Raw genomic sequence first — 27,820 nt, 5'->3', positions numbered from 1 at the left:
ATCTTATCTGACAAAAACTGTATACCTGCTTCCCACAGTTTTCTTCATTATAATTTTTTGTCGGTTCTCTAACACTTAGTGAAATTATTAAATGCTCTAGTGTAGATACCTGTGTAAGGCTCAGCAAGATTAAACCTCAAGCAGATTTACAGCCAATGAAATATCACTGTGGCCAGCACTCACATTTGACTTCTGATTGAAGTAGGTGGTTGCAGGCTCCAGCCAGCCTACCTGCTGGGCCCCCACCTGCAGGTCTAAGACGGAGGTAGAACCCATCCGTGGTGACTGCACCCAGGGTTTCAGGGAGCAGCCTCTGCACCTGGCGACCACACCCTAGCTGTTGTCTACTTTGCTTGGTACTGGGTCCAGAGCCATGCATCTCCAGCATCTGCATGTGTGGGAGCTGGTGGCACAGCGATCCTGTGGTTCCTGTGCTTTGATGACTCAAGGACACACTTTATACCCTTTGTGATGTTACATTGAAAACAATAATGTCACATTACTTCCTTTCCTTCAATATTAGGTCCATTTCAGTGACTTCAGGTTTATAAACGCTAAGCCTCTCACCTCTAAGATAGAGGACATGAACTGTGAATTAAGAAAATGGAGAGCAGAATAGAAGATTTTTTTTTTTTTTTTTGAGACAGAGTTTCGCTCTTCTTACCCAGGCTGGAGTGCAATGGCACGATCTTGGCTCACCGCAACCTCTACCTCCTGGGTTCAGGCAATTCTCCTGCCTCAGCTTCCTGAGTACTGGGATTACAGGCACGTGCCACCATGCCCGGCTAATTTTTTGTATTTTTTTTTTTTTTGTATTTTTAGTAGAGACGGGGTTTCACCATGTTGCCCAGGATTTGACCTCATGATCCACCCGCCTCAGCCTCCCAAAGTGCTGGGATTACAGGTATGAGCCACCGTGCCCAGCCCCAGAATAGAAGATTTTAAAGATGACAGGAGCACACCTGGTCCTTTCTGATAGCCAATACTATAATCTCCTGCTGGCTGGAATACACCTTCAAGTGACAGAGATGTTTTCCCCTGGATAATTCCTGAGAATGACACCAATTCAGTAATAAGTTGTTCCATCTTTATAGGTGAAGCTTTGGTGTTACTTTTCAGAGCAATAACAACCTCTTTTCTATTCTTTAAATAGTAAAATAAGGAAGAGGAAATCATCGGCATTTTTAAGAAAAATCTACTTTTGCAAAAGAGTCAGAACTCAAGTCTGCTAAATTTGATGTTGAAGTCTTATCAATTAAGGCAGGCCAGGTTCAAATAGGAGGACTTGTTAAATGAATTTTTCCAAAACTGTTAATTTAGAGGAATGCAGATAGAATCTTTCCAAACTGTAAGAGTGATTCAGTGAGTTAAACGTGATGTAATATGACATACACTGACATAACGCCGCGTGTTCTGATGTAAGGCCGCGTGTTCTGATGTGACGCCGCGCGTTCTGATGTGAGGCCGCGCGTTCTGATGTGAGGCCCCGCGTTCTGATGTGAGGCCCCGCGTTCTGATGTGAGGCCCCGCGTTCTGATGTGAGGCCCCGCGTTCTGATGTGAGGCCCCGCGTTCTGATGTGAGGCCGCGCGTTCTGATGTGAGGCCCCGCGTTCTGATGTAAGGCGGCGCGTTCTGATGTAAGGCCCCGCGTTCTGATGTAAGGCCCCGCGTTCTGATGTGAGGCCCCGCGTTCTGATGTAAGGCCCCGCGTTCTGATGTAAGGCGGCGCGTTCTGATGTGAGGCCCCGCGTTCTGATGTAAGGCCCCGCGTTCTGATGTGAGGCCCCGCGTTCTGATGTGAGGCCGCGCGTTCTGATGTGAGGCCCCGCGTTCTGATGTGAGGCCCCGCGTTCTGATGTGAGGCCCCGCGTTCTGATGTGAGGCCCCGCGTTCTGATGTAAGGCGGCGCGTTCTGATGTGAGGCCCCGCGTTCTGATGTGAGGCCGCGCGTTCTGATGTGAGGCCGCGCGTTCTGATGTGAGGCCCCGCGTTCTGATGTGAGGCCCCGCGTTCTGATGTGAGGCCCCGCGTTCTGATGTGACGCCGCGCGTTCTGATGTAAGGCCCCGCGTTCTGATGTGAGGCCCCGCGTTCTGATGTGAGGCCGCGCGTTCTGATGTGAGGCCCCGCGTTCTGATGTGAGGCCCCGCGTTCTGATGTGAGGCCGCGCGTTCTGATGTGAGGCCCCGCGTTCTGATGTGAGGCCCCGCGTTCTGATGTGAGGCCGCGCGTTCTGATGTGAGGCCCCGCGTTCTGATGTGAGGCCCCGCGTTCTGATGTGAGGCCCCGCGTTCTGATGTAAGGCGGCGCGTTCTGATGTGAGGCCCCGCGTTCTGATGTGAGGCCCCGCGTTCTGATGTGAGGCCCCGCGTTCTGATGTGACGCCGCGCTTTCTGATGTAAGGCCCCGCGTTCTGATGTGAGGCCCCGCGTTCTGATGTGACGCCGCGCGTTCTGATGTGAGGCCCCGCGTTCTGATGTGAGGCCGCGCGTTCTGATGTGAGGCCCCGCGTTCTGATGTGAGGCCCCGCGTTCTGATGTAAGGCCCCGCGTTCTGATGTGACGCCGCGCGTTCTGATGTAAGGCGGCGCGTTCTGATGTGACGCCGCGCGTTCTGATGTAAGGCGGCGCGTTCTGATGTAAGGGCCCGCGTTCTGATGTAAGGCCCCGCGTTCTGATGTGAGGCCCCGCGTTCTGATGTGAGGCCCCGCGTTCTGATGTGAGGCCCCGCGTTCTGATGTGAGGCCCCGCGTTCTGATGTGAGGCCCGGCGTTCTGATGTGAGGCCCCGCGTTCTGATGTAAGGCCCCGCGTTCTGATGTGACGCCGCGCGTTCTGATGTAAGGCGGCGCGTTCTGATGTGACGCCGCGCGTTCTGATGTAAGGCGGCGCGTTCTGATGTAAGGGCCCGCGTTCTGATGTAAGACCCCGCGTTCTGATGTGAGGCCCCGCGTTCTGATGTGAGGCCCCGCGTTCTGATGTGAGGCCCCGCGTTCTGATGTGAGGCCCCGCGTTCTGATGTAAGGCGGCGCGTTCTGATGTGAGGCCCCGCGTTCTGATGTGAGGCCCCGCGTTCTGATGTGAGGCCCCGCGTTCTGATGTGAGGCCGCGCGTTCTGATGTGAGGCCGCGCGTTCTGATGTGAGGCCGCGCGTTCTGATGTGAGGCCCCGCGTTCTGATGTGAGGCCCCGCGTTCTGATGTGAGGCCCCGCGTTCTGATGTGAGGCCCCGCGTTCTGATGTGACGCGGCGCGTTCTGATGTGACGCGGCGCGTTCTGATGTGACGCGGCGCGTTCTGATGTGACGCGGCGCGTTCTGATGTGACGCGGCGCGTTCTGATGTGAGGCCCCGCGTTCTGATGTGAGGCCCCGCGTTCTGATGTGAGGCCCCGCGTTCTGATGTGACGCGGCGCGTTCTGATGTGACGCGGCGCGTTCTGATGTAAGGCCGCGCGTTCTGATGTGACGCCGCGTGTTCTGATGTAACACCGCATGTTCTGAAACTTGGGACCTCTTCTTCTAGATCAGCCTCGTGTAACTAGGCAGAAAGCACATCCTGCCCTGAGCGGTGACTGCTTTTTGAGTGCCATCCCGCTACCGCTTCTGTGTTTCCTGCCATGTTTATGGAGTCGTCTGGTATGGTCAGGGCTTAGTTCTGGGGTGTTTTCTTTACAGTCCGAGGCCCTGCCACTCAATAGCTATGTAATCTTGCTGGGCCTCACATACCACGGTTTTCAAATGGGGATATAACAGAGCTTACTTCAAAGGGTTACTGTAAGGTTTTAATGAGTTGATATATTTCATGTGTGTACAGCATTAAATGCCATGATGTAAAGCTCAAAAACATGATCTAATATTCTTTTAATTATTTTTTACTTACTTCTGTCCATACTTTGTTTCCCTTATTAAAGCTGATTTAAAGTCTTTTGTATCCTTAGATAGTTTTCAGACTGTCCTCCCCTCTCCATCCCTGGCTTCTGCTTTTCATTCATTCACATTCTGTCCCTTTTGTGAACCTCAGCCTTCTCAAGGACACCCCCTGTCCTCATCACTTCATCCTAATTCTCTCTTAAGGGACATTGTTCTGGTCAAGCATTCCCCTTTAAGTGGATTCCCCTTGCCTTCTTGGTGAAGGCCAGACTACTTCACCAGGTGCACCTGGACCTCACAGTCAGCCCCTCCCCTTCCTGTGCACCTGCACTTGGGCCTTTCTCTCCCATTTCCAGTACGCTCTTGCAGAACTGACATATCCCATTCCCTGTCTGCACCTTGCTGTCTCTCTCTGTGCATCTGTTTCTTCTGCTTGTGAATGTGTCGGCTCTCCTTCACTATACTCCTTCCTGCACGAGCAGAGCGCTGAGCTCCACCTGGGGTCAGACTGTGGGCTCTGACTCACACGAACCAGAGACTTTACTCAGTGTTGAGCTTCACTAAACAATGTCAGAGATGCAGGCCACTGAAGCCTCAGATAAAACACAGATTTGGGGCAGCGAGGACAGCTCCCCAGGACCTTTCTTCCCATGTTGGACCTACCCCTCTGACCCAGAATAGATGCGGTCTTGGGGTTTCTCATGCAGCAGAGAACATTTGAAATATAAAACATTTCTAATTTGTACCCCCAGAAACTTGTATATCTTACATGACGTTCTCTAGGAAGCCCTGTCTTATGAATCTTGGGTTGTTTACTAACAGGTAATTCTTAGCTGGATGTCCTGCTAAGAACTTCAGAGATAAAGCAACAATCCTGGTTGATGAGGAGATCAGACCAGGTCTCAGCCTCCTTTTCTTTGCCCTGCGAATGGCCCCTGGTAAGGGGAGGGAGTGAATGACAGGGTGGTTGCAACTGCCTCTTCTCAGACATGTGTTGTCACGATGTTTATCCAGGGTTTCCACCTCCGATTAGCCACTGAACATCTACAATCCTGAGTATGCGGTCTACATGTGTGATCTTTTCTCACCTCTACTGCTGCTCAGAAAGGCCGATATGATTGTCTACATTTCACAGACAATCTATTCACAGAGTTTAAATAATTTGCCAAGATTATGAACAGCTGCAAGCAGGACAGGCAGGATCTCTGCACAAGTCTGTTAGTCAAAAGCCCTTTCTCTTTGATAATAATTCATGGGAACGTCAGTCTTGCCATGAGACTGTGAGTTCTTTGGCAGGTGGGGTTTTGTATGTCCCTTACGCATTGTACAGGCTTAGACTTCAGTAAACAACAAATGAATGAATGGATGAATGACTGAAAGAATGAATGAATGGAGACATTTGTTTTCTTCCCATGATTCCAAGGAAGGATATGCTCTGTTATATATAGTAGGCAGTCAAGAAATATTTACTGGGACGTTTTTCTATAAAAGGAGGAATTTTTTTAAAAAAAGGATGAAAAATAGATTTTTATAGTCTCAATTTTTTTTTTTTTTTGAGATGGAGTCTCACTCTGTTGCCCAGGCTGGAGGGCAGTGGTGCAGTCTCGTCTCACTACAGCCTCTGACTCCCGGGTTCAAGCAATTCTCCTGCCTCAGCCTCCTGAGTAGCTGGGACTACAGGTGTACACCACCATGTCTGGCTAATTTTTGTATTTTTAGTAGAGATGGGGTTTCACTGTGTTGGCCAGGCTGGTCTCCAATTCCTGACCTTGTGATCCAGCCACCTTGGCCACCCAAAGAGCTAGGATTACAGGTGTGAACCACCACACCCAGCATTATAGTCTCACTTTTAAAAACACAGTTGATCCTTCAGCAATGCAGGGGTTAGGTATTCTGAGCCCGTGCACTGTTGCATATCTGTGTACAACTTTTGACTCCAAAAACTTAACTACTAATAGTTGACTGTTCATTGAAAGCCTTACTGATGACAAAAATAGTTGACTAACAAATATTTTGGATGCTATTTGTGTTATATACCATATCTTAAGTTAGCTAGAGAAAGGAAAATGTTAAGAAAATCATGAGAAAGAGAAAATGTATTTGTTCTTTATTAAGTGGAAGTGGATCATCATAAAGGTCTTCATCCCTCTTTACGTTGGGTAGGCTGAAGAGGAAGGGGAGGGGAGGTTGGTTAGTCTTGCTGTCTCAGGGGTGGCAGAGGTGGAGGAAAATCCATGTAAAGGGGCCTTGCATGTGCAGCTCAAACCCATGTCATCCAAGGGTCAGCTGTACTGTACCAAGTGCAAGGGGAACAAAGGCTGGAGTAGACACGTAACAGGAAGGCAGCAGCTAACGCTGGATGGTAATTTGCACTTTTTTTTTTTTTTTTGCTTGTTTGTAAACCCTAAAATCCTCTTGCATTGGAAAAAAAGAAACTATTTAAATTTTTTCTTTTCTTTTCTTTTTTTTTGAGACAAAATCTTGCACTGTCACCCAGGCTGGAATACAGTGGCATGATCTCGGCTCACTGCAGCCTTTACCTCCCGGGGTCAAGTGATTCTCCTGCCTCAGCCTCCCAAGTAATTGTGATTACAGGCACACACCACCATGCCCCACTGATTTTTGTATTTTTAGTAGAGAGAGGTTTCACTGTGTTGGCCAGGCTGGTCTTGAACTCCTGACCTCGTGATCCACCTGCCTTGTCTTCTCAAAGTGCTGGGATTACAGTTGTGAGCCACTGCATCCGGCCCTGGAAAAAGAAAATATTTTTCTAAGGAAATTTTGTTTGCAAGCATGTGTTTAATTAAAAGGAAATTATTAGTGGTGATATCCATGTTCAGACTATTAATATTTATTTCTGTTAGGTGCATAATCATTGTGATATGGGCAAATGGTAAAAGGCCACATGAAATTTATTAAAACTATGAAAATTATTCAATTCAGCACATATTTTAAGTACCTTATCCATTCAGATCCCACTCAAAGATTTATTCAATTCACTGGAATTTGTAAAACCTCAAGTGAAAAAAGCAATTGCTTTCAATTTTGGCATTAAAAACTCACCTGTGCCAAAAAATTTCACCTCAAGTTTTAAGGAAATTAATCACCGTATTCATTTTCTCTTACCACATCTCAACAAATTATCACACACTTGCAAATGTATTACCCCTCAGTTTCCACAAGTCCAGACCTGAGTAGCAAGGTCCTCTGCTGATGAGAGAGGGTCTTGACCATCACAAGACTTTGTGTTCTGCCTTTCATAACTCTATGCAGGTGGCTCCACACAATATGAATCTCAATATGAAAATAGAAATTCTCACTGTGTTTGAACATGTTTTTGGATGAAGATATTACAGTTAGGGAACACGTGAGCTTAGTTCACAGGCCTGGAGTGAAAGCATTCGTTCTATGGAATAGTGTGGGTTGATTTTGGGTTGTCTGATGACTTCGTATGGGCTGGAAAATGTTAGCAATGTATGCTGTAGTTCATTTTCAGTTGCTTGTTTTTGTTTTTGAGACGGAGTCTCACTCTGTTGCCCAGGCTGGAGAATGATGGTGCAATCTTGGCTCGTTGCAACCTCCAGCTCCTAGGTTTAAGGGATTCTCTTGCTTCAGCCTCCCGAGTGGCTGAGATTACAGGCAACCACCACCACGCCTGGCTAATTTTTTGTGTGTGCATGTATTTTTAGTAGAGATGGGATTTCACCATGTTGGCCAGGCTGGTCTCGAACTTCTGACCTCAGGTGATTTGCCCTCCTTGGCCTCCCAAAGTGCTGGGATTACAGATGTGAGCCACCATGCCTGGCCTCAGTAGCTTTAAAATTTGCAGGGAAACTGAGGTACGATGCTCTCTCTATATTAACAAACATGGCTTACATGTGTCTTCACATCTGTGTGTTCACTGGAAGGATGGAAGGATGATTTAAAACCACATCCAGATAAACTTCAGGGAAGCTTTCCTCAAGATATGCTTCTTTGTTGTGTTGTGTTCTTTTTTTCTATTAGCAAATGTGTGTGTATAAATTAATTTTTAATAAAAGAGAGGTCATTTGAAAAGTTATTAAAAGAGAAAAGATGAAAGTTAATTTTTGGAGACAGACTTACACTTTAAGGTATAAGCACTTATTCTGTGTCATTCACTTTGGAATACGTGTGTGTGTGTGTGTGTGTGTGTGTGTGTGTATTTTCCCCCACCCCCCGGCAATTTTCAACCATACTAAGCAGGGATAGCAAATGATCTACTGACCCCAAGTCACTATTTTTGGAAAGAAATATTTAGCAGTCTTGGCAAGGACTGAAAATTTTCTCTCTTTAGGATCAAGCTTTGTTTCAGTTAAGCAAAGTCAATTACCTCCAGTCTTATTTTCTGGGCAATTACGTCATGACGAGTCATGAGAATAAGGCATCACCAGCTGGAAGCTAAGGGGGTTTTATCTCCTAGGTGGTTGGTAATCACTCCCAAAGTTTACTACTTGTAATATTCTGGCTTATTATCCCAAGATATGCGAATGCACTCACCTTTCACTTCTGAAGATCGTTATATTTGGGTGGTGTTTATTCATCAGAACTGTTGCAGCAGGACTCAAAGTTGCAATTCGTAAATGACAGACATTTTATCAATAAAAAGTAAAAGTATAAACCTGCAAAGATTTCAGGAGACTATCTTACTCGGTTCTTTTAATTCCGGCCTATTCTTTTTCCACATAAAGAGATTCCATAGACTTTCCCATCAGCTTTAAGACTTTGAAATCCATATTGTCCTAAATTAGATACAATTAGACATATATTTCCTGTGTAGCTAGTAGAGGTGAAGTTTAACTGTTTGATATCTCTCTGATAATAATACCTCATATACTCAGTAACTAATATGAAATAAATGTTTCATTATAAATTTGATAAAAATCCTTTCTTTTCTGTGAGCAGTTATTTCTGAAGTAGAAAGTCAGTCTTTACTGAGAGGCTCCTATGGCCTCATTATTGCACTGTTGCTCCTGAGGGGCAATATGAGGGCAACATTAGAGTTCTCCATTCATCCCTAGAACATTCTCACGAGGCAAACGCAATCTGCACACTGCTAAAGAGGGCGGGGGGTCCAGATATTGGTTGCATGAGACCAGGTCATCCAGATAGTACAAAGGACCCTGGACGCTAACTGAGGCTCAGATAGCCCCATGAAACTCTTGACATCTTTAATGTAATGGCTGACTAAAAAGAATGAGATCATGGCCTTTGCAGCAACTTGGGTGGAGCAAAAGGCCATTATTCTAAGCAAATGGACACAGGAACAGAAAACTAAATATTGGATGTTCTCACATATAAGTGGGAACTAAACCATGAGAACACATTCACACAAAGACGGGAACAACAGACACTGGGGCCTATTTGAGGATGGAGGGTAGGAGGAAGGAGAGGAGCAGAAAAAGTACCTGTTAGTTTGGGAGGCTGTGGCAGTTGGATTACATGAGGTCAGGCGTTCAAAAGCAGCCTGGCCAACATGGCGAAACCCTGTCTCTACTACAAATACAAAAATTAGCCAAGTATGCTGGCACATACCTGTAATTCCAGCTACTCTGGAGGCTGAGGCAGGAGAATCACTTGAACCCAGGAGGTGGAAGTTGCAGTGAGCCAAGATTATGCCATTGCACTCCAGCTTGGGCAACAGAGCTAGAATGAAGAAGAAGAAGAAGAAGGAGAAGGAGGGGAGGGAGAGGAAGAGGGGGAGGGAAGGAGGGGGAGGGGGAAAGAAGAAGAAGGAGGAGGAAGAAGAGAAGGAGAAGAAGGGAAGGAGGGGAAGAAGGAGGAGGAGAGGAAGAGGAAGATGAAGAAGAAAGGAAAGATTACCCTTTGGGTATTAAGCTTAGTACTTGGGTAATAAAATTATCTGTATGCCAAACTCCCATGACATGCAGTTTACCTATGTAACAAACCTGCAAATGTACTTCTGAATCTAAAATAAAAGTTAAAAACATACCAAAAAAAAAAAAAAAGTAACGCTATACCTACTGAAACATACACCTTTCTGCCAAGTCGTCACAGTTATTGACATAGTATTGATATTTCTATTTGGTGTGTGTATATACAGTGCAGTTGTGCTCACAGTCTGTCTTCCATGTTAATGGTAGCTTGCTGCTTAGACATATTTAGGGCTTTTGTTTCATTAGCCTTCATTTCCAGTTGCATTTCTCTGCTTCCTCAGTCTCTGTTTATCTTTACAGAGTGGAGTTTTTGATTTCTAATCCATCCCATTCTTCCTGTGATTTGCCATTCACATGTCTTCAGAGGTTTTTGTGGGGATCATTTAGTTTTATATTTCCAAAACCCTTTAAAACTTTTATTAGATAAACAAACATTCAAAATGCATTCACAGTGTACACAATGCAAGGAAATACCTACTCAAAATACATACTTTTATTTTTAATCTTTTATGCCTTATGTTAAATTCAAAATAAGTAAATTTATTTAATGTTACATGTATAAAATCTTAGCCTGTTTCCAAAAAACTATTGGTTGTTTAGAAATGCCTACAGCTATTCTAGGCATACAGAGTTCTGAGTAGCAGGAAAGGTATCAACCACAAGGTGGCCTACAAAATGGTTCACAGTATTTTTTCAGTCATGTCCCACCAAATGAGTTCTGGTCACACATGTGCTACACACCCACAGGTGTGTCCATTGTTTGTGCCTTATTCCTGTCACCCTGACTCCATCTTTTAAACTCAACAAGAAAACATACCAGAATGCAGCATATCAGAATGCAACACATCAGGATGTAACAAATCAGAATTCAACAAATCAGAAAGAATGCAACAAATCAGAATGCAACACATCAGAAAGAATGCAACATATCAGAAAGAATGCAACACATCAGAATGTAACACATTAGAAATAATGCAACACATCAGAAAGAAAACAACATGGCAGAATGCAATACATCAGAAAGAATGCAACAGTTCAGAATGCAACACATCAGAAAGAATGCTACACTTCAGAATGCAACACATCAGGATGTAACAAATCAGAATTCAACACATCAGAAAGAATGCAACATATCAGAATGCAATACATCAGAAAGAATGCAATGCATCACAATGAAACATATTAGAAAGAATGCAACACATCAGAATGTAACACATTAGAAAGAATGCAACATATCAGAATACATCAGAAAAAATGCAATGTATCAGAATGAAACATATCAGAAAGAATGCAACACATCAGAATGTAACACATTAGAAAGAATGCAACACATCAGAAAGAAAACAACATGGCAGAATGCAACACATCAGAAAGAATGCAACACTTCAGAATGCAACACATCAGAAATAATGCAACATTTCAGAATGCAACACATCAGAAAGAATGCAACACATTACAATGCAACACATCAGAAAGAATGCAACATATCAGAAAGAATGCAACACATCAGAGTGCAACACATCAGAAAGAATGCAACACTTCAGAATGCAACACATCAAAAAGAATGCAACACATCACAATGCAGCATATCAGAAAGAATGCAACACATCACAATGCAACACATCAGAAAGAATGCAACACATCAGAATGCAACACATCAGAAAGAATGCAGCATATCAGAAAGAATGCAACACTTCAGAATGTAACACATCAGAAATAATGCAACATTTCATAATGCAACACATCAAAAAGAATGCAACATATCACAATGCAACACATCAGAAAGAATGCAACACATCACAATGCAGCATATCAGAAAGAATGCAACACATCAGAATGCAACGCATTAGAATGCAACATATCAGAATGCAACATATCAGAAAGAATGCAACACATCAGAAAGAATGCAATGCTTCAGAATGCAACACATCAGAAAGAATGACATGTCAGAATGCAACCCATCGGAATGAATGCAACACATCAGAATGCAACATATCAGAAAGAATGCAACATATCAGAATGCAACACATCAGAAAGAAAGCAACATGGCAGAATGCAACACATCAGAAAGAATGCAACACTTCAGAATGCAATGCATCAGACTTCAACATATCCAAAAGAATGCAACACATCAGAAAGAAGGCAACATGTCAGAATGCAACACATCAGAATGTAACATGTCAGAAATCAAAAGCCTTACTTTGAATGAAGCCCTCACAGGTTTCATCTTGAACATATTCTTGAACTGTATTTTTTAATTTGCAAATTTTAGTACTTCCTTATTAATCACAGACTCCTCTAACACACATCACATCTGAGTCAGGCAGTCTCAGTGAGTCGGGTTAAAGGAGCACTGGGTTTTTAACTGGCTTAAGTGAAATAATGAGTGAGAAATGGTCCCATTTATAAAATGGTCTATAAGTGCAAAGTTACAAGACTTTTTTAATTGGTTGTTCCTCTACCTGAAGACATTTTCCAACCTATAATAACCAAATGTGATAATAGCTACACTTAAAAATATAGTTGACTTAACTGTTACTTTACACACACATCCAGGAAAAATGTCAGTTTTAGGAAGAATACTGTTTAAATAATTTGTTGAAAAATAGATGTTTCCCCTTTAATTATTTTTGACCTTGGGTTTTATGTAAAGCCTGGTGTCCTTTTAGTGTTGCCTTGTGGTGTTGTTAGAGTTGAAGTGTCTAAGCATATAGGAGAGTATAAAAGTCACTGTGAATAATATCAAACCTTCTTCCTTAAAGAGCAGTGATACACATTCGCAGCTGCCTACGCTGAATTTGAGAATTACAATAGTAAAGGAAATTCTGTTTCATAGGAGGAGTTGGACAAAGGAAGAATAATTGTTGTATGTTAATTCCTTCTGTTTACTCTCATTCATCTTTTTTAAGTGTTAGAATCATTTCAGAGGCTCTAGGTGTACATCTGGGTACGTTTTCGTTGGATTTTACATTGGCAGGCAAACTCTAGAATGCCATGATTGCTTTTCCTGCAGGAGAGGGGCCCTGTGTAAGGAGATTTGTTAAGTATATGCTACTGTGTATTTTTATAACACAAAATACGTTCCTGTTGTTAGGCTTCTGCCTGGTTTGGCCTGTTTATTTTTTGAAGAATAGTGGAGCTGGGAACTCAGACAGTGGTTTTACCTCATGCCCCAGGAGCCTATGTGCCATCACGATGGGGGGCAAAGTGCCCCTCACCCATGAGAGCATTGCTGGATTCAGAAGCCCCCAAAGAATACTTCGTCAGAAGATAAATACACACTTGAAGAAAGCCTCTCCTCCTTTTTCCTCTGATTTTAACCATGAGCATCTATTACTTATGCGATTGTGTCAAAATCGCGTAAGTGTTTCCCCCCAAAATTTGTACAGCACGTGTGCAGTCTGGTTCTCCTGCTATGCATTCTACTTTCAGTCAGTTGTGGGGAAGGGACAAGCTCCTCTTGTTCTCCACTGGCAGGTGGAGTGTGCGGGACTGGCGGGATCCCTCACACGGGGTTTTGGAGGGTGGTCTAGGCGAATGTGAGTGGATGTCCTTGAAAAATAAAAGCAGAGATTCAAGATGTGCTAGCTAAAGAAGACCCCATCGTTAGTCTCATTGCGAACCACTCATTTTCTGTGATTAAAAATTTCTACAGGTATGAAATGTTTTCTTCTTGCATTTTGATAGGAAAAAAACAATCATTCTCCTACATCCACCTGCTGAGAACTGAGAAATTTTAAGCAGATAAACAGTTTTTCAAATTGTCAAAAACCTTTCCCAGCATCTTTTAGCACACACAAAGGACTGTGAAAGCACTAATTTTCACACTGTAACGATGAGACAAATCTTTCACTCTTAGAAATTCCCATCAGTGAAGCAAAAAATGGGTGATGATGGGCATCTTCCACCAGAGTGCCAGAGGCCCCAGTTCCCAATTAATGTAATAATTTTTAAAATCTGTTTTTAATAAGATGATATGTTCAGGATCATATTCTGGTACAGAAGTGGATTTTCTTCTCACTAATCTCATTGTTCCGAGAAAAGTGAGTAGGATATACATAGCAGTAGATAAGCCAATCTTACTGAAACAGAACAAAAAAGCAAAACATCTTTGTAAGTTGCCAAGTGACAGTCTTTACTGGCTTCCTCTATTGACATCATGAGGTCTGGCAGGAGTAACAGCTGGTGCAGCGCTGCATGTTCTCATGCCTGTGTGTTACATTGTTAGAGGCAGACACAGAATGTCGAAGAGGGACTTAGACTCTCCCTCCCAGTGAAGTAGATCCGTCAACATGGAATGATCACAGCAAGCATTTTAAGAAGGCCATACATTGAGCGAATCAAGGAAGTAATGCTGCAGACTTTCTCTACAATCAATCGGATCATCCGTTATTGATCCATTATTAATCATTTGCATGTTTCTTCATTTGAGGCTGCTTCCATTCCGTCCTTCTTATCTAAAAGCCATCCCCTCTCATGAGCGCATTAGACCCTGTTATTCATGCCAGGGGTCGAGTTGTGCTGTGAACTGCAGGAGAGGAGGAAGGTCGGGGCCCAGCTCACTGCGTGCTCTGAGCACTCCCTCTTCGGTCCCTCTGTGGAGAAGCAGTCCTCAGGATAACAGCAGGGGACTAGTGCATTTGTACTGCAGGGGTTGGACAATTGAGAGGTGTGACATTGTTCCTTCCGTCTGCCTTTGTCCAGGACAAAAAAATAGGACTCCCCATTGTGGAGAAATCACAGCTATCAAGCAGTTTTCTGCCTGTGGTTTCCTGTGTGTGTCTCCCGCTCTCTTAGGATCCAGGACAAGATCCTTGTGAATGAAAAGATCCGCCTCATCTGGGCACTGACAGGGGAGGAGGGGAACCAAGAAGGCAGGACCATTCCCCTGTTTCCGGCCTGGTGACAGCATCCGGGATAGAAGCAGCCTGCTTTCAGATGTGACTGGCCGACATCACTATTTGGGGAGAGCCAAACAAAGATCTAGAATGAGAAGAACTTGCCTAAGTCGAAAAGAATGCAAGCCTGATTTTGTTTTTATCGTTTCAGAAATGAGTTGTGATTCCTGATGGGGAGGGCCTATAGGGCATCCCTCTGTCTGACCTGTAAGGCATCTGTCTCTTTTTTCTTCCATGCCTCTTTATTATTATTATCTTCGTTTTTGCCTCCCACATCAAATTTGTATGTCATGTTTTTCAGTTTTGTTATATTTTCATTTTGGAAATGTCACTTATGTAAATCTACTAAATAGAGGATTGTTTAGCTAAGTCAATTACTCGTAAATGATGAGTTTATTATCCTTCTTACAAACCACATTTAAATGATGCTCCCAGAGGGACATTCTTGGATTCAAGTTCAAGACGACCACATGGATCAGTCCTCCAGAAAAGGAACAGAAAGGGAAACTGACACTTACTAAGCACCTGCTGTGTGCCAGATAACACATTAAGTGCTTTCACATAGGTTATTTTAGCAGATTTTTTTCCGTGTGCAACAACCGAATGATCTGTATTGTTATACATTTACTCTGTTTACATAGAATAAATATCATTTACTGTTAAGAATTGTTAGCAGTAACAGTTTCCAGAAATGCACTGAATGATATGACCGCCTTTGAATCCACTGGAATGCTATTTTTACATAGAATAAATGTCATTGCTACTACAGGAAGTGAACTAAATTTCATTTCAGTTCCTCTCTGTAGGAATGAGTGTCTCATAGCAGGGCCCCAGATTTACAAGGTGCACATTGACGAGAGCCTCGGACTAACGTCATGCCCTCTGATTTGTGAAGTGAAGTCAGTGCCCTCATTTCCAGCTGCATATGACACTGCCTTCTTCTGGTATAATGGCTATTGAATGTGCTGAAATAAATGTGGGACATATTTCACTTGAGGGGACAAATCTCAGAGCTGCTGTAGTTAACCTCCTGCTCTGACAGTCTATGGAAGATCAAAAACTCAGGAGCAATGACTGAGGTTGGGAGAAGAGGGACTGGTCCCTGGGAATCACAGCATGTGCCAGGCACAGTGCAGGGATCTTTCCCAAAATTATCTCATTTAATGCTCTATTCAACCCTGCAAACAAAGAATCTTTATTTTGTGGATGAGAAAGCTAAATATTCAGGTTAATTGATCTTCCTAAGACCTTGGGGTTCAGGGCTCCAGGTACTTCCAAAACTCAGCAGGCTCTTTTTAGCATTGGCATAATGACCGCCACAAACTGCGGAAATGGTCAGGGTGAGCCACGTGGTTAGCCAGTGACTATGAGGGATGTTTTCTGGATATCCGTGTTGTCTTTGAAATGTGTACCTTAAAAGATTCAGGATCTGCCCTGCCTGTCTCTTTAGCAAATCCCTTTTGCATTTATCATACATGAATTCTTCTGGAATCTAATGAAATATTTAGCTAGTACTATCTTTGAAGATAAATGATTCCCCACTTTATCAGGCACCAAGTAATGTAGTTCTTACTTTTTTTTTTGTCCTGAGTCCACTGCCTTCAGTCTATTTAGCATCCAGTGAACTGGTCTGAGGCTCCCCTACCCATTGTCTTTATAATGCCAGAGACCTGTCTTGTTGAATTACTTAAATGTTTGCATTAAACAAAATTTTTAATCATTTGAACATTTATCCACTGTGTTAGACCGTTTTTGCATTGCTATAAATACCTGAGGCTGGGTAATTTAGGAAGAAAAGAGGTTTAATTGGCTGATGGTTCTGTAGGTTGTACAGCAAGCATGACAACAGCATCTGCGAGGCTCCTGCAGAGGCCTCAGGAAGCTTTGACTCACGACAGGAGGCAAAGCAAAAACAGGCATCTCACATGGCAGAGCAGGAGCAACACAGTGGGGCTGAGCGGAGGTACCACACACTTTTAAATGACCAGATCTTAAGACAACTCACTCACTATTCATGAAGACAGCACCAAACCATGAGGGTTTTACCAATATGACCCAAACACCTCCGACCAGGCCCCATCTCCAGCACTGGGGATTACAATTCAACATAAGAATTGGTCAGGGACAGATATCTAAATTATATCATCCACAATTAAACTTTAGTTATTGGTAGTATTCTAATAATTGGTGGGGAATTCTGGTAATCACCAGACCTCCGCCTGCATAATTGACCCCAGAATTTAAAAAAAAAAGTGTTTCTATTTTTCACCCTGCGTGATAAAATACAAAGAAAAACAAAATGTAACATTTTAGTTCAGGAGCTGTGAAAATTATTACAGCCTCAGCATCCAGACACCAAATGATATTAGATGACTCAATAAAATGAATCAGGCTTTAGACAAATCAAAATTTGAGCAGAAATTGCAAATGTAACCAGCAGCACTGAGAGTATAATTTTTCAGCTTTCCAATTCACACTGTCATCATCCCTGAGACACAAGCAATTCCTGAAAGTATGAATGCTTACCATATTTTTCAACCAGGTCTCTTGCACAAATGCAGAATATGACACTTATGGTATGTCCATACACAAGCTTCTCTGCATTAGCGCATGTATATCCTTTCAACTTTAGAGTTGCCGTAGGCTTGGATCAAAATGTGCCATTCATGATCACTTTGAATTATTAGTTCTGCAGCCTGCCTGGATTCTCAGAGCATGCAGAGGACTGTGCCCAGATCTGTGTCTACACTTTCTTTTTTTGGAGAGTGTGTGATTCAGTTTCCAAGGTGACTAGTGGCCCTGGTATAAAGCGATAGACTCAGTTTCATGCAGGTCATGGATAATGTCTACAGTCAGGAGAGAAAGTGTCTGTATGTCTGTCTTTTATCCCTGAGTTTGACCTTCAGCCTCTGGGGCTGCCCATGGGCCCTACATGGGTCAATTTTCCAAACCCCAACAACAGGAGCCAGAAAGCCAAAATATGCAAGATGGCGACCCCAGCAGAAGCTGTAGCTTCCTCCTCTCACACCAGTGCTTTCCAACGCCAAGATTCTTGCTCTAAGTAGTGGTGGGAATAGGAGAGGAACAGAGACTTTGGGTTAAAACATAAACATGCTACCATAAATTTTAAGACATGATGACAGGAGGATCTGTAATGAAAAGCGATCTGTTGTGTGTCACTTTAATTATGTAGACATGCACTTTGTAACCCCTAAATGAGGACTCTTTTAGGAGAAGAGGAGAACTCAAAGGTTCTCCTTTGAGACGTTTCAAGAGCTAAAAGTAGAGGGAACTCTTTCAATGTGTAACATCAGGAGAGAAAACCCAATAACCTCAAAAAGAAAAACTGAGAGAATTTTTTTTTAAAGAAAATTGTAAAAATGCAAGACCCAACACTTCCTTAAGTAAGAAGCATACACAAATTAGTAGCAAATTAAAAGAATAATAAAACACTATTTTATCTCATTACGAAATGCTTTTAAATGCATGCATTGTCCTATTTTGCCGTGGATTCATGGAATCACAAAAAATACTGACAGGAGTGTAAACTGGATCAACTTCCTGGGGTGGCAACTTGCTGGTATATCAAAATATCGAAAATGGTTATACATTTGGACCAGAAAACATATGGCTAGAAGTTTATCCTAAGAAAATCACCAGCTGTGTAGCCAGAGTGTTCATCGTTGTTCTTTAGAGCACTGTTTCTAGTTGTGCCTGCTGTCAATACTGATCAATGGAATCCATACTGGAAACAAAGCTGAACAACAGGTGCTGGGCTGACCAAATTATAATACAGCGTTCAGAGGAAGACTCTGTGCTGCTAAAACCCTCCTTGTAGATAAGTATTCACTAATACGAAATACATTAAGTTCAAAGATACTGTAAACAATTTATACACGATGAATCTAATTATGTAAAAAAATCTGCACACAAAAATATTAGTTATGATATCTGCCTGCTGGGGGTATTATGGGAATTTGTGCTTTCCTGTTATTCTCCCAAATTTTCTACATATTCAGAAAAGGGTTTTTTGGTTTGCTTGTGGTTTGTGTGCCTGTCAGGAGCAGGGGCAGGTGCTAAGCCGTCTAACTCAGGCCCGAGGAGGGTTGCTGAGCCTGACTTAGCAGTGAAGGAGGAGATTTAGAGGCCACTTTCCCTGAATATGAAAGAAGGAGTAATTGGTGCTTTCAACAGATTCCCTCCCTGTGAGTCTGAGTGGAAAAAAAATAGCTTCCAAACCAAGTGCTTCTAAGGTCCTTTTCAAAACCTTCTCATTTCATCCGGGTCTGAAAGCCGGGGTCAAAGCAGTTCCACTTAATCTGTAAAAACTGAAATTCACATGGAATCTGCCACTTGCCCAAGCAGAATTGTGTTTGAGAGCAGTGATTTTTAAGTGTTTTAACTTTTTTCTGCTCACCCAGTAGGGGTGACGCCGTGACCCAAGGAGGCAGCAGCACTTTGAAGGCAGCAGATTATAGTGGGTGGCACGGATGACGGGCTATCCACGCATCCCCAGCACAGGGGGCATCAGAGCCCACTGCAGAGGGCCCTGAACAGACATGCCCATAAAATCCATTCACGGTTTCTGGTGTGATGGGACTGCATACAACCCTGGTCTTAAAAGCCTTTTTTTTTTAAATTTTCTTTTTATTATGTTATCAAGAAGTAGATAATCCCTTTAGTGTCCTCTGTGTAGATTGGACATCTCTGTTTTTAGCCAGGAGGGCTGGCCATAGAGCAGATACAGGCACCAGGAAGGCTGTGGGCAGGCAGGGATGCTGTCCTGCTAGAGAAGCTATTTATGCCACCCTAACACCAGTTCTAAATGCACTGGCAAGCTTAATTCTGAAATAAAAATACTTAAAATTTCTCTCTATTCTGTATATTCTAATGAAGTGGACTTTTACAGATCAGTTGGTCATATTTCAAGGCACAGCTCTATTTTATACTTTTTATTTTTTTGTGAGACCGAGTTTTGATCTTGTCACCCAGGCTGGAGTTCAGTGGTGCAATCTCGGCTCACTGCAAACTCTGCCTCCCAGGTTCAAGCGATTCTCCTGCCTCAGCCTCCTGAGTGGCTGGGATTACAGGGATGTGCCACCACACCCAGCTAATTTTGTATTTTTAGTGGAAATGGGGTTTCTCCATTGCTGGTCAGGCTGGTCTTGAACTCCTGACCTCAGGTGATCCACCCACCTCAGCCTCCCAAAGTGCTGGGATTACAGGCGTGGGCCACTATGCCCAGTTATTTTATGGTTTTATCATTTTATACATACACAGTTGAATCAAAATCACATTTTAATTTGACTTTTCTGTTAAAAAATAACAGCAATATCAATTTATATTTCCAAAATGAGGAACTTTGCATACCTGAGGGACCTCTGACCACGGATCAAATGTTACACCTTCGTTGTATTCATATCGAGGGATTACCAACCGTTGTGAAAGTTTTTTCATAATATTTCTTCTAGAAAATCCAGCCTAAGTCCAAAAACTTTAATTAAAAACAGTCTGTCTACATTGTGAATAGGAAATAATGCATGCTTCTGACATGACAAGGTTCACTTACGCTTTGCTTACTTTTTGGGAGTAGAACTGACCGAGAACAGCGTTTGCTAATCTGCAAGGTCAAGATATCTTTATTTGCGGGATGAATGATGAAATATCCAGGACTTAAACATACTGGGAAAAAAAAGTTTTAAAAGTACCTATGAAAACATACTAACTTCCTGTAGCATTTTCTGTTTTGAAAGCAAAGTGCATTTTCATTGATGACAGATATTTTTCTTAATCATCCTGATTAGGAAACCATAAATGTAAACATGTGTGTTAAATGCCTTCAATATAATTGATTAAGACTATTGCACATTATCTGTGGTTTCAAGATCTTCTTCTCAGCTGAATGCCAGGACGCCTCTCTGCTGGGGGTGACTTCCTTGTGCCCGCCAGCTTTCTCTCACCTGTGCCCATCAGCACCCTCTGAAATGTGGGGCAGGTGAGTTTGCATTGCCTCCAGATGTGCAGTGTCGGGACACAGGGGGTTGCCAGCACTACGTCTGAATTTGGGATGCATGAATTCGATTCTGCAGATATCAGCAGTGAGCGACCCTCCCGAGTGAGGAAGGGAGACAGTAGTTATTGTGGTAGGGCTGCTGTGAGATAATGCACATTTAGACCTTCACGTTATGAAGGTCTTATCCCCCACCAGGGATTACGAATTCACATAATACCTGGTGGATAATTAGCTCTGAATGAATGCTGCTACTCTTTTGAAGTTTTTAATTGTTGCTGATGTTTTTTGTTATTGTTAGTATTGTTAATAATCAGCAGGGGCAGCTCTTCAGGCCTGTGATTATTCTTGTATCTCAGCCCTAGTTATTGTTTTTGACTCTCCAGTGGAATCCAGTGGTTTCCTCTGTTGGTTTGTTGTGCCACCATCCTAGCAAACCAGGAAGCAGAACCACGGGAAACTGGAGCTTAGTGCACACGGTGGCAAAACTGGAGTTACATAAGAAAGACTGCAGAGCCACGAACCCAGAGAAGTGGGTTAGAACAGTGGGCTGGGCACAGCGGCCTATGCCTGTAAACCCAGCACTTTGGCAGGCTAAGGCTGGAGGATCACTTGAGGTCAGGAGTTCAAGACCAGCCTGGGTACCATAGTGAGAAACTGTCTCTACAAAATATTTTTATTAAAAAAGTAGCCATACATAGTGGTACACCCCTATAGTCCCAGGTACTTAGGAGGCTCAGGCTTGAGTGCAGGAGTGGGATTAATGGGGGCCATCAGGCAGCAGTATATGATAGGGGAACAAAAGACTTATATAACAGGGATACCCTATAAAAGATACAGGCTAAATAGTATTATATCCAGTTCATTCTATTCTGATTTTTAAGTGTACACACAGAGATGACTTAAATTATGTCGTGATGTCCATAATCACACAATAGCCTTAGTCACATATCTGAAAGCAGTGTTGCAGATAAGAAAGCTTCTGTGGTACACAGGTGTTGTTGAGTAGCTGCCACGAAGACTGGAATGTTGGTTAGCTGGTCCTCCACAGAGAACATCTGCCTACCCTGGACTTCCGAAGCTTTGCTCACGCTCTCTTCTTTTTCCCACCTCTCTTCTCTCTTTGCTTTCTTTACTTCTGCAACTCTTGAGAAATACTTAAAAAAAAAAAAAAAAAAACTCCATGAATAAAGACTGTCAACACAATCAGGAAATCTCTGGAAGGAGAGACTCAAGAATATTAGCAATGGGTACCCTTGGCTAGGCAGATGAGGGGTGTTTTTTTTCCCCTTTCTTATTATGTTTATCTCTATTTCTAATTTTTCTTCAAGGAACATTTAAAAGCTGAGTAATTAAAACAGCAAGCAAATAAGAAAATGTTTTTAATCAGCCATAGTGTCACGCTTATTGATAACAGTCTTAGTTATGAGTGAAGGGATTGGAATGTAATTAGCCTGCTCCGTGAGAAGATTATCTATAATTGTGAGATGCTGCCAAAGCCCCTTCACTGACCCTCTAATCATGACTCAGAAGTTGTTCTCAAGCAGTTATTCTGAAACTTTTTTTCTCCAGGACAACATGCTTGAAGGGTACAAGTGACCTCTTGAGTCACTGAGCAGGGAGGAAGATGTAAAAGCTTGTTGCACCCATCATTTCCAGGAAGAGTTATATTTACAGTGTTTAATAACCTGTTCATAGCAGACGTCAGGCTGTCAGAGGACTTCTCTATTGTGGATTCAGCCTTACCGGCAGGGGTCTGCAATGCCTAAATCAGGGTGCAAACCCTGGGGAATGAGGAGAATGACCCTGAGAAAGCGCCACCTTTGCCCAGCACATCTCTAGCCACCTAAAATTGGGTGGGCTCATTTATTTTTTCATTGACTAGTTTCCCTGGTTCCCAAGGCACCATTATTCATGCCTCCAAAGAATATTTTTTATGTTCTACATGTACTCTCTAGTGTGGAATATAAAGAAGCAGCACCAGCCAGGCGCAGTGGCTCCCGCCTGTAATCCCAGCACTTTGGGCGGCTGAGGCAGGCAGATCATGAGGTTAAGACATTGAGACCATCCTGGCCAACATGGTGAAACCCTGTCTCTATTAACAATGCAAAAATTAGCTGGGCGTGGTGGTGCACACCTGTGGTCCCAGCTACTCGGGAAGTTGAGGCAGGAGAATCACTTGAACCCAGGAGGCGGAGGTTTCAGTGAGCCGAGATCGCACCACTGCACTCCAGCCTGGCAACAGAGCAAGACTCCATCACCAAAAACAAAAAAAAAAGTAGCACCCATATCCTCCGCACTGGAGCTGAGTCTCAGTGGGGAAACTGAGTTACACAGGAATCATTAGGTGAATGAGGTTTAGAGCCCATCCAATCTTGCTGTGGTTGCACCCTGGATGCCCAGGTCTGAGATGCCTCTTAGTGATTGCTATGGGCACTCCTTGAAGAATGTATGAAGCCTCTCTTCCCAGTACATGACACTTTGCCTGGCTTTCAAATCCATTTTCTCGTTTAAGAAAGTAGCCTTAATTATTAATAGGTTCAACCATGAGTAGTGAAAAAAGGCCATCTTGAAAGATATATCTTCCAACTATTGCAGGGCACTTTTAGCAATATAAAATATTTATAAAACGGCTCAGTTTTAGCAATAGTGACTTACATAGTAGCAAATGCTGGTCTATGTGTTTCTCCCTATGTCCTGCCATGCATCTGTTTTGCTGGAAACACACTCAGCTGAGTGCTTTTCCCTCTGTGCATCGTCTTCATTATCATGCACAATGACATTGAGACCCAAGCAGGCTCCAGTCACCATGGAAGGGGGAAGCTGCCTGCATGAGCATAGCATGACGGAAGTGGGCCTGGGCCAAAACTCCCAGGCTGGATCCAAGCCCCACCCCTCAGGGCTGTGCCACGCAGGCACCCCCTTCCTCTCCTAGAACGGCTTGTGTAAAGAGTTTCTGTGCGTACTTCACAGGGTTATTGTGGCTGCTACAAAGTATAATTCAAATATAAGATGTTAAGATTGATAGGAAGGCTAACACTCATTTGCTTGATAGGAAGCCTAATACTGATTTGCAGACCAGAAGATATGAACAAGAATCAAAGTATCCACAAATTAGGAATGAATTAGAAGGCATTTCCCTCCACCTCCCCACAGTCTCTGCAGTCTGCTTCTTCCTCCTCATATTCCTGCTCCCCACAGTCTCCTAGACAGATCAGCCCTTGGTATCTCCCACAGCACCGTGATGTCAGAACACAGATGTGTCCTAAAGCAGCACCCTACACTCTGACTCTCTCACGGTGTTCTGCTGTCTTCCCAGCCCTTGCTACAGTCTAAAGTCATCCTGTGCTATGGTTTGAATGTGTTCCTCAAAGTTCATGTGTTGAAAACATAATCCCCCATGCAACAGTGTTGGGAGGTGCAACCTTTAGGAGGTGGCAGGAGATTGATGCCATCATCAGTCCTCTGGCCTGTCTGCTTTCCATCACAGGCTGATGCGGCAAGAAGACCCTCACTACATGGCTTCCTCTTGATGTTGGACTTCCCAGCCTCTAGAATGACAAGAAATAAATCTCCGTTCTTTATACATTACCCAGTCTCAGCCTATTACAGCCACGCAAATGGACTAACACATCCTGTGTTTTTCTTTCCATGCTTCCTTCACATCTGTCCCTAGTAGAACATAAAATCCCAGACAGCTGGGTGTTGGTCAGCCAAGCCTGCATGACATGCTCTGCACACAGCAGTTGGAACACATGCCCATGTTATCCTCCAGTAACCAGCCCACGCCTCAGTATGATGCTTCCCTAATTACAGTTACCAGGCTCATCTTGCCTTTCCCTCGCTCAAGAACTCAAAGCGGTTCCCTGTTGCTTAGTGTTTCTAAGCTAAAGGCCTCTGCCCAGCTGCCTGGTCTCTCACCACTTTCTGCTCTGGCCGTGCCACCTTGGGGGCCACTTAACCTCCCACACTGCCCCCACGGCCTTGCTGCTGCCTTCCTGGGTCCACTTGGCACTGTTTCATTTCACCATTGTTGGTGTAATAGATTTCCTTATAATTGTTCTCAAGCCTTGTCTGCCCAATCTCGGTGAAAATATCTAAAGTACGTAGCCTTTGTGTTTTTTTCTTCCCCTCTTGAGACACATTGCACATAAAACCCGTTAAACACAGTAGGTACTCAGTAAATGCCTGTTGACAGATGGACTTAGACATAGCGTTTAGGTTTGTTTGTGTGGGGGGCGGGTAAGGTTAACAGGGTTCAGACTCTAAGACCATTTTTTTGTTCATAGTGCAGCCATGGTTTTGAAGCTATGAGCAGCAAATTGCCACGAACACCTAAGGAAAACAGATTTCTATGCATTTAGCAGGGAAAAAGCACTGCTGCTTTCAATGCAGCCAGCTATATTTCATGCCAGTGGCATGTTGGAAATAAAGAGAAACAGCAGAGGCCCGGAAAATGCCTCTAGTTCCTCCTCATTTCTGAATTCTCTATCAGCACTGACATCTGGCAATAGAATATTGCTCCAATAGCAATTATATGAAAAGAGCATCAGAGTCAAGGTTGCTATTAGCATCAAATGAACCCAGTCTCCTCTGGATTCTGTTTGACCAGGAGCTGGAGACATAGTGGCACTCAGAGGAGCTCTGGGGGGTTCAGGAGAGGAGTAGGTAAGCGGGGCCCCAGCACAGCATGGTAACTGTGTCGCTAAACCAGATCCAATTCCCCAGAAGAGCTTGTTAAATATAGACCACAGGGCCCTGCCCCGGTGCTTCTGACACAATCTGTCTAGGATGGAGTGTCCTAATCTGAGTTCCTAACAAATTCATAGATGCTACTGATGGTGCTGCTGTGGAATCCTTCATCTGAGAGCGAAAGCTCCTGCAGACAGCAGAGCAGAGGGTCCTAGTGGACAGTAGGGGAGCTTGTGAGGACTGAGAAGTTTCCTGTCATTCCTCCCAGTGACTGGGGTTCTGTGTCAGCTCCAGAAATACTGGATCCTCTCTGCCACAGCTGGCTGTGTAATGTCATCTGTCAGCTGAGATTTAACTGAGCAACATGCTAACTCAACTGGATGGAAACTGGGGCCTGGGCAACAGTGCTGAACCTCCAGTTTTCACCTCATTTTTAAGAAGGAATGATGTCAGTTTTTCTTTATAACTAGCCAGCCACCCTAGTCTAAAAGCAATTTGGAGGACACTTCTTTAAATGAATATAACAATCTCGTTAGTAACCCAGCATCTTCTGCTTTTAATGAAAACATATATTCATCTTAAAGAGGGATACGTAGTCACTGAATAAAAATAGCATATAGATAAACAAACATAAGAGAAATAAGAAACATGCATAATCCCACTACCAAGAAAAGGCCTCTGTGACATTCCAGATATTCAGAGATCATGCAGGTCATCACTGGAAGATGGGAAGACAAGAGGATTGTTTCTGTTGAGTGTCCCAGTCCTGCAATTCTCCGATTCAGATTGACTTTGCCTTTTGTCATCTGCTCCACTGGATTCTGTGTTAACATGGGCAGCCTCCTAAGATCAGTGAATGACAGACCCCAGAGCTACTCCACCTCCAAGAAACCAAAACCATAAAAAACATCTAATGTGCGCGTTTTCATTATAGCGATGCGGGCTGCACAGAGGTGCAGCTGCTTATGTCTTTGGCATGCAGCCGCCTTTAGACGAGGAATGTGATTATCTCTGGTTATTAAAGAGTTTTAGGAAGCAGGTGGAAAGAATAATGGCAAGTCCTAAAGATGCCGTATTTGAAAGACGTGCAGGCATTTGGAAGTTTATCGTGGGGATATACCAATCCCGAAAATGCTAATTTCAAGGAAGGAAACACTGATATGTTTCTCTGTGGGGTGCAGGGTGGGGAGCAAAAGCCAACACATGTCTCACTGGCTTTGTCCTGGGAATAAGAACAAGTGCCTTACCATCTTCATTCTTTCATAATGCATTCACTAATCTCTGTGCGTTCATTTGAGAAATGCTCTGTAGGTGTGAAAGTAAACGAGAAAGTTGTCTTTGTTTTTCTCTTTTCTGTGTTTACGGTCTTAATGGTCATTTAAAAAAAATTTAAATGGAGCACATGGACACTCCCTGTCTTAGTCTGTTTGTGCTGCTATAACAAAATGCCACAGATTGGGTCATTTTTAAAGAAAAAAATTTATCACCTGGGCTCTGGAGGCTGAGAAGTCCAAGATGAAGACTTGAGCACTGGTGTCTGGTGAGGGCTGCTCTCTGCCTGCATGATGGCACCTCTTGCTGTGTCTTCACATGACTGAAGCAAGGGAGCATAATGCTGAGTGCACTCTTTAATGAGTGCCTGAATCCCACTCATAGGGAAGGAGCCCTCATGGCCTAATCACATCTTAGAGGAGCCACTTCTTAAATAATATTGCATTGGCAACAGCTGATTTTTGAATGGGACACATTTGAACCATAGGCCGTATGGCGGAGGGCTGGGGCTCTCTTTCTTCCCCTTTTTCAGCATCTGAGATTCACTCACCAGGCATAGTTGCTTGTCACCTCGTTACTATTGAATTACAGTGTATTTTGCTCAGATAGAGCCTCTGTGGATCACCGTGTCTATTCATCTGTTCTTGTGCTACTAATAAAGACATACCTGAGACTGGGTAATTTATAAAGAAAAAGAGGTTTAATGGTCTTACAGTTCCACATGGCTGGGGAGGCCTCACAATCATGGCAGAAGGGGAAGGAGGAGCAAACGCATGTCTTTCATGGCGGCAGGCAAGAGGGGAACTGCCCTTTATAAAACCATCAGGTTCATGAGACTTATTCTCTCCCACGAGAACAGCTTGGGAAAAACCCACCCCCATGATTCAATTACCTCCCACTGGGTCTCTCCTAAGACATGTGGGGATTATGGAGCTACAATTCAAGATGAGATTTGGGTGGGGACACAGACAAACCATACTGCTGTGTTCCAAACTTGGTGCACCCTTTTTAGAGCAGCATAAATGTGAACAAAGGAGCATGAGCCAGAGAGTGATGGACAGTGAGGTCCTACAAGGAACAGTTGAAAAACATGTGAGTCTAGTCTGAAGAAGAGCTGTGGCGTAATATGAACTATATCTGGTCTTTGTGCCCCATTACTGCCATAGA

General features: G+C 43.6%; 1 protein-coding gene across 7 annotated transcripts in view; it reads left to right on the top strand.

Moving 5' to 3' along the window:
• Positions 1-27,820, top strand: part of PRKN (parkin RBR E3 ubiquitin protein ligase) — a 1,467,397-nt gene that overhangs the window by 1,050,071 nt on the left and 389,506 nt on the right. The window lies entirely within an intron of this gene.

This window comes from Callithrix jacchus, chromosome 4 (assembly GCF_049354715.1).
Source record: "Callithrix jacchus isolate 240 chromosome 4, calJac240_pri, whole genome shotgun sequence".
NCBI classification, from domain to species: Eukaryota; Metazoa; Chordata; class Mammalia; order Primates; family Cebidae; genus Callithrix; species Callithrix jacchus.
Note: the sequence above shows the minus strand (reverse complement) of the source record. Positions and strands in the feature narration are given on the sequence as shown.